At 49.1% G+C, this 12,719-nt stretch overlaps 1 protein-coding gene across 5 annotated transcripts in view; it reads right to left on the bottom strand.

Annotated features, from left to right (window-relative positions):
• Positions 1 to 12,719, bottom strand: part of sdccag8 (SHH signaling and ciliogenesis regulator sdccag8) — a 727,678-nt gene that overhangs the window by 96,111 nt on the left and 618,848 nt on the right. The gene's annotated exons all lie outside the window — the stretch shown is intronic.

Raw genomic sequence — 12,719 nt, 5'->3', positions numbered from 1 at the left:
GTCCCTCCTGTCTTCCACTAGGAGGCCGCTTCCATTTCTTAGCCAGGTTTTGGCCTCAGTGGAGAACCTGTATGCTGACTGGGAAATTTCAACTGGCATCAGCAGTGGCCTGAATAGGCCCTAGAGGTTGCCTAATGGACTACCTGCTACTTGTGGATGGGTAGCTGTTCCCCTCCGATCCGGCCTGTCCAAATATGGATCAGAGCAGGAAAATTCCAGTAATCAACACGCCAGCTGAAAGCAGGGAATTTCAGGCCTCTCATACATTGGGCTCACCTCCGTGGATCTTTTAAAATGCAATTGTTTCTGGAAATTATGTTTTATATAGTCGTGTAATATGCTTGACAGATATTGCCATCAATTGAATAGCTCCCAAAGAAAACCACTGATTTATTTGCTTTACATTTCAGCTCAATTTCCTTCTCTATCTTCTGAATGCAGTGGCTGATGCTGGGTTAGAGTTCCACAGGTGCTGGTAACCTGTCTGTGTGGGCCATTCTTCATTTGTGAGTGTCAGCAGCCTGTTGAACTGTAGGGGGCGGGTCGACACAGCCGAGACCCATCCTGTTCTCAACCAGTGTCCAACTGAGGCGGTTGGACTGAAATCAGGAGCAAGATTCTTGGCCAGTTTCTCCCTTCCCTAGCTGAGTGGATATGAGGCCAAATGTGAGGGCTCCCCAGCTAAAATTGGCAAACTTGTTTCATACCAGGGACTGAACCTGAGATCTTCCAGCCTGTTCGGCTTAGTGCCACATCAGGTGATACACTTTAGCCACTCAATGATCAGGGAAGAAACATTCTGTTTTAACAGCAGTCTGCTAGGGGTTAACACCGGGAGCATGCAAAAGGTTTCCTCATAAAATTACAATCTACAACATTTTACGTGGAAGGAATCAGCTTTACAAAATATCTGGTTACAAGAGTTTGGAAAAAAGTTATTGAAACATAACAAATAGCTTGGTCTGTTAAAAATAACTTGTATCTAATTCAGTTAATCTATTTTAAGTATTGCTTCACAAATATGTAGCTTTCTGCCTAATTATTAAAATCAACAACCTGCAAATCTATTTGTGTGATACAGACAGAGATATTAGTACAATCCCTAGAAATATTGACAGCACTTGATTACCTGAATAATAATCAGGAATGGTTGACGGTTTGGTCCGTACAGACACACACAAACATCCAAACATGTAAACGGTTAACAACAGGCTGACTTGCAAGGCACTATTATGGCTGTCCTTTAACAATACCGTGTACTAATTTTGTCACAGACATTAGGGAATGACAGTCGGGAGGAGTCAGATATTTGTGAGGAAAGAAAACTGCCTAATGAAGGAAAGTGCTGGTCGGGAGGGGGGGGGGTTAAGTTTTCAAATTTGGAGGGGTACCAGTGGACTGATAGAGGTGGACGAGTGAGTTGAGTAAGGGGAAATTGTTGATGTCTGCACAGAAATGCAATGTATGCAGTATTGGTGTGTTCTAATAGACGAATAATCACATCCAGTTTAAAGTAACTTTTGATGTATTGGATTTCGAGCCGATGTGGTTTGACCAGTTTTTATCTTGATCTGGGCAAACTACATCTGCTGTAAGTAGAACATGCAAGCCACAAAATAAGTGGGGGAGAGGCTGGGAACATATCCCATCATGTTCTTTGATTATTATATTTTGAAATCATGGGAAACTAAAATAGACCAATAATAAAAACTGGTATGTAAAGATTTCCATAGATTGCTAAACTAAAAGAGATCAAAGCTACTCTCGAACTCTTTTATCTTGGTGCACCTGGAAGTTCATGGTAGAAAAATAAAATCCATTAAATTAAAATCCTCATGAATGTCTCAGCATTAATTAGCTAGACTAAAATCCAGGATAAATATTAAAAGTAAATTGGAGTCCAAACAATGGAAATAGTTGAACAAATTACCCTAATAATTTAAGCAATAAAGCTATTGAACAATATAGTGCGTGATGAGTTCAGGTTAGCTCACTGAATCTCACTAGGCACTAACTGTGGCTACAACTCTTTATACATAAGAATTTGTCTTCCGGCAATGCTTCTGCTCAGCAGTTTTTGGGCATGCAGACAAAAGTTTGAATACTAATTTCTCAAAGTTTCCTGTAGCTTTCTTTTAGGTTTAAAAAAAAACAGATGAAGCAGTAGCTGCCTCGGGCTGGCTGCCTCTCCAGCAGCGGTAAGGCTGTTATAGCTACGAATGCCATTTGTTCCATTACACAATCTCCTGAAGCCTTTTGCGGAGAGCTAAAACAACTGCCTGCACCAAAACGACACATGGCTCTGCATTCTGACTCTTTGCTAATCCAGACGCTCTAACCATCTTTCTTTAAGTTGCCATATGGTTGACAGAAGCCTGTAGATTTAGCAGCACATCTGCTTGTAGATTACATTTTCTTTAAAGGTCCACAGCTTTTTTCTTTTTGAAATGTGTGAATAATGAAGATGAGAGTGTGTTACTGAAAATATTTTGACAGAAAAATACTGAAGAAACCTCAATGCTAAAGTACAAATTTAAGAAAAGTATTTAACAAAAAAAAGTACATGTAAATGGATATGATAGTAATATGCTTATTAGTTCTGTTCAATTTCATTGGCACAGTCGCATTGTGGTTCAATTTATAAAGGATAAAATGGTATGGGGATAAATAGTGCCATGTAAATAAGCTTTTATATGCATGGAATAAATTATGGCATTCAGCAACTGGCTTCCATTTTGAAAAATACTACTTTAATTTTGTAAGAGGAATGTCACCTCATGCACAGTATGCATCATGCCCATTTACAGACTAGAAACGACTGTTTGCGGTTTCAAAGTGCAGCTGCTCAGTGTGTGTGCCTGACATTCCTCTGTCATCTCTTTCAATGGAGGCATTAAAGATTTAACATTTATGTTGACAGAGCTAACACTATATTAAGCATTTGCATGCTTGAATCAAAAAAGGTACTTTCTAGATGTGGAAAATTTCAAATTCTGTTCGGCAGGATCTTGCAAAAATCACCAGATCTTTGCAAATTTCAGACCAAATACGTTTTTGTGAGGAAAAACTTCCAACTGTTTGCAATAATTTTAAATATTTATGCACTTTGGAATATTCCCATTTGCAGGTTAAAAATCAGATGGAAAAAACATTGAACATATTCCATTTATTTTTTAGCTATATTTAGCATAATGAAAATGGTGGGATGGTAACGCTATTAATATTTTTCATTGAAGTAATTCTGGTTTATAAATATACCTCAGTACATACACATGCATCAAAAAATAAAATCTGGAATGCTGACTGAACTCTAATAATTTCACCAATTAACTACTTAAGGAATAAGATTTTATATTATATTTGGAAGAATTCGGTGTTTTAAATGCTTATTACGGTATGAGAAATATGTGGTTGTGTTCATTGTTGCAACTTGGGGGGGGGGAAAGTCTTGCATTTATATATCATCTTTCACAACCTCAGGACTTCCCAAAGTGTTTACAGTAATAAATTACTCTTTGAAGTAATTGTAATGCAAGAAATGTGGCAGTCAATTTGTACACAACAGCAGTATGGTAGTGACTAGATAATCTGTTTTTGTTATATTAATTGAGGGACAAATATTGGCCAGAAAATAATAATAATAATCGCTTATTGTCACAAGTAGGCTTCAATGAAGTTACTGTGAAAAGCCCCTAGTCGCCACATTCCGACGCCTGTTCGGGGAGGCCGGTACGGGAATTGAACCCACGCTGCTGGCCTTGTTCTGCATTACAAGCCAGCTGTTTAGCCCTCTGTGCTAAACCAGCCTGGGGATCACTCCGTTCCTCATCTTCAAAATACTATGATGGGACCTTTTATCTCCGCTGACAAGGCGGACAGGGCTTCGGATTAACATCTCGTGTAGAAGATGGGCCCCTCCACACTGCAGCACTTTCTCAGCATTTTCCTTCCTCTGCTGTAGGAAGTGGGGAGAGCTGAGGATGGACTGAGATCCATTTAACCCTTATCCTCTGGGGAACTGCCTTGCTTCATCTCAATAATCTTCCCTTCCATAAACTACGAAGCACTTTACAGAGCCTACTGCAGTGTTTTCCAATACAATTTCTGGTGTTTTTTAAATAGAGCACGCAACGATGCTAGCATTGTTGGTAAGTTTGGAATGTAACCCTTGTGCATCCACTCTGTAACCGAGAAAAAACACCTCATTCGCTTCAAAGGTGCATTTCTCTCTCTTTAACTACATCCCAGCATTCTGGAATCTTTAAAAAACTTCCTCCAGGTTGAATAAATGCTTCTCCTCTCTGGCTCCCGTTATCAGCACGTTGTCTAAGATAAAAGCTGTGGCTCTGAGGAAGAAGTAAAAGCTGCAAAACAAAGAATGGTGCATATAAAGCCAGCCAACTCTGGAAAGATTGAACCCTCAGTTTTACTTGTCGCTGAAAGTAACCATGTGGACATCTGGTGGCGTCCATAAAGTGAGCGGTTGCACATAAGGTGGCTCCTGCCTGGGGATTTGGTTTTTCACCCTTTTTGCGCGTATAAAGGGTGCTGTGCAGGTGAAAAAGTGATATAGTTGATGAATCCTCTGGCGTGGGATGTCTGAAGATTACCATACGAGGAGTGTGTCGAGTAAAGGGCCCTCATCGGACTCAGAAGACACACATGGCGCAGGTGGAGAAAACACAATGGATGAATCTGTGTCGTCGTTGCCCACACAGTGGATAACTGAGAGGTTGGTGGAGTTTTTGACGGAGATGTTTAGAAGGCAGAGACAGGCAGTCACGGACGATCTGGCAAACTTGACTGAGCCAATTTGGCAGCTCTGGAAAGAGTGGAACAGCGGTTGGAGGTGCAGAACCCACCGATCCAGAATGTGGAGGAGACAATCTCAGATCATGATGATCGGATTGCCTCCTTGGAGGCAGAAGCAACAATGTTGGCGAAAGGGCAAAATACAACGAAGGCCAAGATCGCTGACCTGGAGAATACCAGACAACAAAATTTGAGGATCGTTGGGCTGCCAGAGGGCATAGAAGGTCCGAAGGCCAAAGAGTATATGGCAAAGATGTTCGGGAGCTGGTGGGGGAGAGGGTCTTTGCACGCCCTCCCGAAGTGGACCGGGCCTACCAGTAATTGAGAAAGAAGCCCAGAGGAGCTGCCACGGGGATCATAGTCTGACTCCACAGGCACTTCGACAAAGAAAAGATCCTGAGGAGGGATTAGAAGAGAGTATGAGCTGCCCAGGGGTAATGCATTCCTGTACTCACGGTAGCAGGATTATGCGAGGAAACAGGTGTCGTCCTTTCCCGACCTGCCACCCCCGGGGCTGCAGGACAAAGTCGTATCGAAGGCAGGAGTGGGTGAAGGTGCACTTAGCGACCCCTGTGGAGGTTGGATACGATATTGCTTGCAGATAGACGGGGTGTGTGTGAGAGGATAGCCTCTGCTATTGGGACATATGTGGAGTTTAATAGGAGGAGGCCTCACCTTCAATGCCCTGGGAGGCGTTAAAATAATAATAATAATCTTTTATTGTCACAAGTATGAACTTAAAGTTACTGTGAAAAGCCCCTAGTCGCCATATTCTGGTGCATGTTTGGGTAAGCTGGTACGGGAATTGAACCCGCGCTGCTGGCCCTGTTCTGCATTACAAACCAGCTGTTTAGCCCACTGAGCTAAACCAGCCCAAAGCGGTTATTAGGGGGAAGCTGATCCCAATTAAAGCTCACAAGGCTAAGTCGGGAAGGGCGGAGAGGCAAAGGTTGGCAGAGGCTATTCTGGCAGTGGACCGGCAATATGCTGTTAGCCCAAAGGGAGAGTTGTTGGCAAAGCGGAAGCAGCTCCAGATGGAGTTAGAGCTGTTATTGGTGGGGAAAGCATTTGGCCAATTTTGTTGTGCAAAAGAGATGTTTTATGAGCATGGGGAGAAGGCCAGCCGGCTACTGGTTAACCAGTTGAGACAGCAGGTGGCATCTCAGGAGATAGTTCAGGTTAAGGAGCCGAGGGGAGGAGTGGTCTCTGATCCAGAAAGGTGAATGGGATATTTGAGACCTTTTATTGGGCTTGTAGAGGTCAGAGCCTCCAGATGGAGCGTCGGCTATGGTCAGTTCTTTGACTTCCGGTGGTGGAGAGCAGAACGGTGGAGGGGCTGGAGACTCGGCTTGGGCGGGAGGAAATTATGAAGTGCATTTGTTTCATGCAGTCTGGGAAGGCACCAGGTCCTGACGGATTCCCGATGGAATGTTACAAAGAATTTGCGAACTGGGGCCACATCTGCTGGACATGTTCAACGATTCACTGTCCTGGGGGGTCTTGTTGGCCACACTGGCACAGGTTTCCATCTTCTTAATCCTGAGAAGGATAAAGATCCAGAGGAGTGTGGGTCATATTGGTCCATATCTCTGTTGAATGCCAATGCAAAGTTGTTGCCGAAGGTGCTGGCAACTCGCCTGGAGGAATGTCTGCCGGGGGTAATTTCGGAGGTTCAGATGGGGTTTGTTAAGGGCTAACAATTGTCGGCCAACATAAGGAGACTCCTGAATGTTGTGATATTGACCTCGTCAGGTACCAAGTCAGAGGTAATAATTTCTATGGACCCGGAGAAAGCGTTCGACTGGGTGGAATGGGAGTATCTTTTTGAGAGTTTGTGTTTGGAACTAGGTTAATTTCATGGATTAAACTGTTGTACCGGGCCCCCACTGCAAGTGTACGTACCAACGCACCAAGCTCATGGTACAGGGGTACAAGGCATGAGTGAAGTGTTTCCGTTGAACCCTCTGGGAAAGGTTGCGGATAGGGAGAAATTTCCATTTCGGCTTGCCAGGTCCAGTTTAGATACTTGGGAAGATGAGTGGCTCATGATTGGACCTTGCTGCACAAATCTGGCCAGTCTGGTAGAAGGGATGAAAGTGGATTATCCAGTTATCGTTGGCGGGAAGGGTCCAGACAGTGAAAATTACTGTCTTTCCAAAGTTCTTGTGTGTATTTCAGAAACTTCCAATCTTTTAACCAAGTCATATTTTGGTGGCATTAACAAACTGGTCTCGACCTTTGTATGGGCGGGTAAGACCCATTGGGTCTGGAGGGCATTTCTGCAGAGAGTTGACAGTCATGGGAATTGGCTTTACCTAATTTGATGAAGCACTACTGGTTGGAGAATATTTTTTTAAAAAATATATATATTTATTAAAGTTTTTTAACAACACAATTTTTCTCCCTTACAAACAATAACACCCCCCCCCGTAACAAATAACAAAAAATCGCACTGAGCAAGATATATACATGGCAAAATGGTATATTTACATAGTCTTTATACACTGGCTCTCTCCCGCACGTGCCAGTTTCCCTCACCCTTCATGTTATCTCTTGCTCATCCATCCCCCCAAGCAGTCCCCCATTGCACCCCCCCCCCACCCCCCTGGGTTGCTGCTGCTGACCAACCTTCCTCTCACGCTCCGCGACCGTTAAGCTGGAACGGTTGCCACAGCCTGTAGAACCCCTGCGCAGACCCTCTCAAGGCAAACTTTATCCTCTCCAGCTTAATTAACCCAGCCATGTCGTTTATCCAGTCCTCCACGCTGGGGGGGTGTCGCCTCCTTCCACATTAGCAAGGTCCTTCGCCGGGCTACTAGGGACGCAAAGGCCAGAATGCCGGCCTCTTTCGCCTCCTGCACTCCCGGTTCGTCCACTACTCCAAATATAGCTAGCCCACAGCTTGGCTTGACCCGGACTTTCACCACCTGAGATATCGCTCCCGCCACTCCTCTCCAGAACCCCTCCAGTGCCGGGCATGACCAAAACATACGGACATGGTTCGCCGGGCTCCCTGAGCACCTTCCACATCTGTTCTCCACCCCAAAGAACCTACTCAACCTCGCCCCCGTCAAGCGAGCTCTGTGAACCACCTTAAATTGTATCAGGCTGAGCCTGGCACACGAGGAGGAGGAGTTAACCCTACCGAGGGCATCAGCCCATAGACCTTCCTCGATCTCCTCCCCCAGCTCCTCCTCCCATTTATTTTTCATCTCCTGGTGTATTGCCGACACTTTGCCCTCCCCGACCCATACACCCGAGATCACCCTGTCTTGAATTTCTTGTGCCGGGAGCAACGGGAATTCCCTCACCTGTCGCCTCACAAAAGCCCTCACCTGCATATATCTAAAGGCATTTCCCGGGGGTAACTCAAACTTCTCCTCCAGTGCCCCTAGGCTCGCAAATGTCCCGTCAATGAACAGGTCCCCCATTCTTGTAATCCCCGCCCGATGCCAGCTCTGGAACCCCCCCGTCCATCTTCCCCGGGACAAACCGGTGGTTACCCCTGATCGGGGACCACACTGAGGCTCCCACTGCACCCCTGTGCCGTCTCCATTGGCCCCAGATCCTTAACGTTGCCGCCACCACCGGGCTCATGATATGCTTTGACGGCGAGAACGGCAGCGGTGCCGTCACCAACGCCCCCAGGCTCGTTCCTTTACAGGGCGCCATCTCCATCCTCTTCCATGCCGCCCCCTCTCCCTCCATAACCCACTTGCGGATCATCGCCACATTTGCTGCCCAGTAGTAGCTCCCTAGGTTTGGCAGCGCCAACCCTCCTCGGTCCCTACTGCGTTCCAGGAACCCTCTCCTTACCCTCGGGGTCTTATTCGCCCACACAAACCTCATAATACTCCTACCTACTCTCTTAAAAAAGCCTTTGGTGATCACGATGGGAAGGCACTGAAACACAAACAGAAACCTCGGAAGGACCACCATTTTGACCGACTGTACTCTACCCGCCAGCGAGAGCGGTAACCTGTCCCATCTTTTGAAGTCCTCCTCCATTTGGTCCACCAACCTCGTCAGATTCAGTTTATGTAGGGGCCCCCTACTCCTGGCTATCTGGATCCCCAGATACCGAAAACTCCCTGCCGCCCTCCTCAGCGGTAGGTCCCCTATCCCTTTTTCTTGGTCCCCTGCCTGTAACACAAAGAGCTCACTCTTCCCTACATTGAGCTTATAGCCCGAAAACTCCCCAAACTCCCTTAGAGTCTGCATGACCTCCACCATCCCCTCCATTGGATCCGCCACGTACAGCAACAGGTCATCCGCATATAGCGACACCCGATGCTCTTCTCCCCCTCGGACCATCCCCCTCCATTTATTAGACTCCCTCAATTAATGGCCAAGGGTTCGATCGCCAATGCAAACAACAGGGGGGACAGGGGAACCCCTGCCTCGTTCCTCGGTACAGCCGAAAGTACTCCGACCTCCGCCGGTTCGTCACTACACTCGCCACCGGGGCTCTGTAAAGGAGCTTAGCCCAGCTGATAAACCCACCCCCAAACCCAAACCTACGCAGCACCTCCCAGAGGTACTCCCACTCTACTCGGTCAAAGGCCTTTTCCGCGTCCGTAGCTGCCACTATCTCCGCCTCTCCCTCCTCCGATGGCATCATTATCACGTTTAAGAGCCGCCGCACATTAGTGTTTAATTGCCTGCCCTTTACGAATCCTGTCTGGTCCTCATGGATCACCCCCGGGACACTGTCCTCAATCCTCGTGGCCAGCACTTTTGCCAACAGCTTAGCGTCCACATTGAGAAGCGAGATCGGCCTGTACGATCCACATTGCAGTGGGTCCTTGTCCCGCTTTAGGATCAAAGAAATTGTCGCTTCCGACATTGTCGGGGGCAGGGTCCCCTCCTCTCTTGCCTCGTTAAAGGTCCTCACTAGTAGCGGGGCCAACAGGTCTACGTACTTTCTGTAGAACTCCACCGGGAACCTATCCGGCCCCGGGGCCTTCCCTGCCTGCATATTCCCCAAGCCCTTGCTCAGCTCCTCCAACCCAATTGGTGCCCCAAACCAGCCACCTCTTGCTCCTCCACCCTCGGGAATCTCAGTTGGTCTAGGAATCGTCTCATCCCCTCTTCCCCCGCTGGGGGCTGGGATCTGTACAGCTCTTCATAGAAGGCCTTGAATACCTCGTTTATTTTCGTCGCACTCCGAACCGTGGCTCCCCTTCCATCTTTGATTCCCCCTATTTCCCTCGCTGCCGTCCTCTTACGGAGCTGGTGTGCCAGCATCCGACTAGCCTTTTCCCCATACTCATAGGTCGCCCCCTGCGCCTTCCTCCACTGTGCCTCTGCCTTCCCTGTGGTCAACAGGTCAAACTCCGTTTGGAGCCGTCGTCTTTCCCCAAGTAATCTTTCCTCCGGTGCCTCTGCGTGTCTCCTGTCCACTCTCAAAATCTCCCCCACTAACCTCTCCCTTTCCATGCCCTCTGTCTTCTCCTTATGAGCCCTGATGGAGATTAGCTCTCCTCTGATCACCGCCTTCAACTCCTCCCATACCATCCCCACTCACACCTCCCCATTGTCGTTGGCCTCCAAGTACCTTTCGATACACCCCCTCACCTTCCCACACACCACCTCATCTGCCAGCAGTCCCACATCCAGCCGCCACAGCGGGCGTTGGTCCCTCTCCTCTCCCAGCCCCATCTCCACCCAGTGCGGGGCATGGTCCGAAACGGCTATGGTCGAATACTCCGTCCCCGCCACCCTCGGGATGAGCGCCCTGCCCAGAATAAAAAAATCTATCCGGGAGTAGGCTTTGTGCACGTGGGAGAAGAAAGAAAATTCCCTGGCCTGCGGTCTTGCAAACCTCCATGGGTCCACTCCTCCCATCTGATCCATAAACCCCCTAAGCAGCTTGGCAGCTGCCGGCCTCTTTCCAGTCCTTGATCTGGAGCGGTCCAGTGCTGGGTCCAGCACTGTATTGAAGTCCCCTCCCATTATCAGGCCTCCTACCTCCAGGTCCAGAATGCGCCCCAACATGCGCTTCATGAATCCAGCATCATCCCAGTTCGGGGCGTATACATTTACCAACACCACCCACATCCTTTGCAACCTACCGCTCACCATCACATATCTCCCTCCATTATCCACTACGATAGTCTTGGCCTCAAATGACACATGCTTTTCCACCAATATTCTTCGCGTCCAGTCCCGAACGAAATACCTGTCCTACCCATCCCCTTCTTAACCTGACCTGGTCCGCCACCTTCAGGTGTGTCTCTTGGAGCATAGCCATGTCTGCCTTCAGTCCCTTCAAGTACGCGAACACTCGAGCCCTCTTCACCGGCCCATTCAGGCCCCTCACGTTCCACGTTATCAGCCGGATTGGAGGGGCTCTCACCCCCCCCCCCCCCCCCCCCCCCCCCCCCCACGTCCCACCGACTAGCCATCTCCTTTTCTGGGCCAGTCCCGTGTGCGCATCTCCCTCACCCTCCAGTCCCCCAGCCGGGGGACCTCCGTCCCGACCACCTCTTCTGTGTCCCATTCCCTTTCGGCCAGTGCAGCAGCAACCCTTCCCCCCCCTTCCCTTCCCCCCCTCCCCCCCCTCCCCTCACCCCCGCTTAGACCCCTGTCTAGCTTTTTTGCTCCCCCCATATCACTCCTGTAAGTCAGCTGACACCTGCTGACCCCGGCTTCCCCCGCCGTCCCTTTGACCCCCCCGTGTGGGAGTCTCCCAACCAATGTGCGATCCTTCGTCCCCTTCCCTCCTTTCTTCCCGCACGCGGGAAAAACCCCGCGCTTTCCAAAGCCCCCTCTGGCGCAGCTCCTGTCGCGGCCTTGTCTCTCTCCCCCAGCCCATGTAACATTTCTTGCGCGTGATTGACCCCCTATATACAACAACCATCACACATCAACCCTCAAACATCCCCCCCACCCTCACAAACCCTCAGTTAGAGTCCAACTTTTCAGTTTGTATGAAGGTCCACGCCTCTTCAGGCGTTTCGAAGTAGTAGTGTTGGTCCTTGTATGTGACCCACAATCGCGCTGGCTGCAGCATTCCAAATTTCATTCCATTCCGGTGCAGCACCGCTTTGGCCCGGTTGAAACCCGCTCTCCGCTTTGCAACCTCCGTGCTCCAGTCCGGGTATATTCGGATCTCTGCATTGTCCCACTTGCTGCTCCGCTCCTTCTTGGCCCATTTCAGGACCCTCTCTCTGTCCGTGAACCGGTGAAATCTCACCACCATCGCCCTTGGCGGCTCATTTGCCTTGGGCTTCCTCGCCAGCACCCGGTGTGCCCCGTCCAGCTCCAGCGACCTCGAAGGGGCCTCCGCGCCCATCATCGCCCCGATCATCGTGCCCGCGTATGCCACAGCATCGGCCCCCTCCACTCCTTCTGGGAGACCCAGGATCCGCAGATTCTTTCTCCTCGACCTGTTCTCCAGGTCTTCGAGTCTTCCCGCCCACCTCTTGTGTGGCACCTCGTGCCGCTCCACTCTCACCGCCAGGCCCAAGAGCTCGTCCTCATTCTCACTAACTCTTTTCTGTACCTCCTGGATCTTCACCTCTTGGGCTTTCTGGGTTATCCCTAGTCCTTCAATTACCGCCAGCATAGGCGCCAGCATCTCCTTGCGCAGCTCCTCGAAGCAGCGCTTGATGAATTCCTGCAGCTCTGGCCCGCACTCCGCTTTGTCTCCGCCCGCCGCCATTTTGATATTTTTCCCTCGCTTCTCCCGCTGCTCCAATGCCGCTTTTTTGGCCGTTGCACTTCTGGTCCGGTCCATAAAACTTGGAGGGGGACCTCTCTCTTCACTTCCCCACGGGTTGTCGTCAAAAGAATTCCGTTGGGGCTCCTCCAATGAGCCCGAAAGTCCGTAGTAGCGGGAGCTGCCGAATCGTGCGGCTTAGCTCCGCATAGCCGCAACCGGAAGTTGGTTGGAGAATATTGAA

Source organism: Scyliorhinus torazame, chromosome 1 (assembly GCF_047496885.1).
Source record: "Scyliorhinus torazame isolate Kashiwa2021f chromosome 1, sScyTor2.1, whole genome shotgun sequence".
Taxonomy (NCBI): Eukaryota; Metazoa; Chordata; class Chondrichthyes; order Carcharhiniformes; family Scyliorhinidae; genus Scyliorhinus; species Scyliorhinus torazame.
Note: the sequence above shows the minus strand (reverse complement) of the source record. Positions and strands in the feature narration are given on the sequence as shown.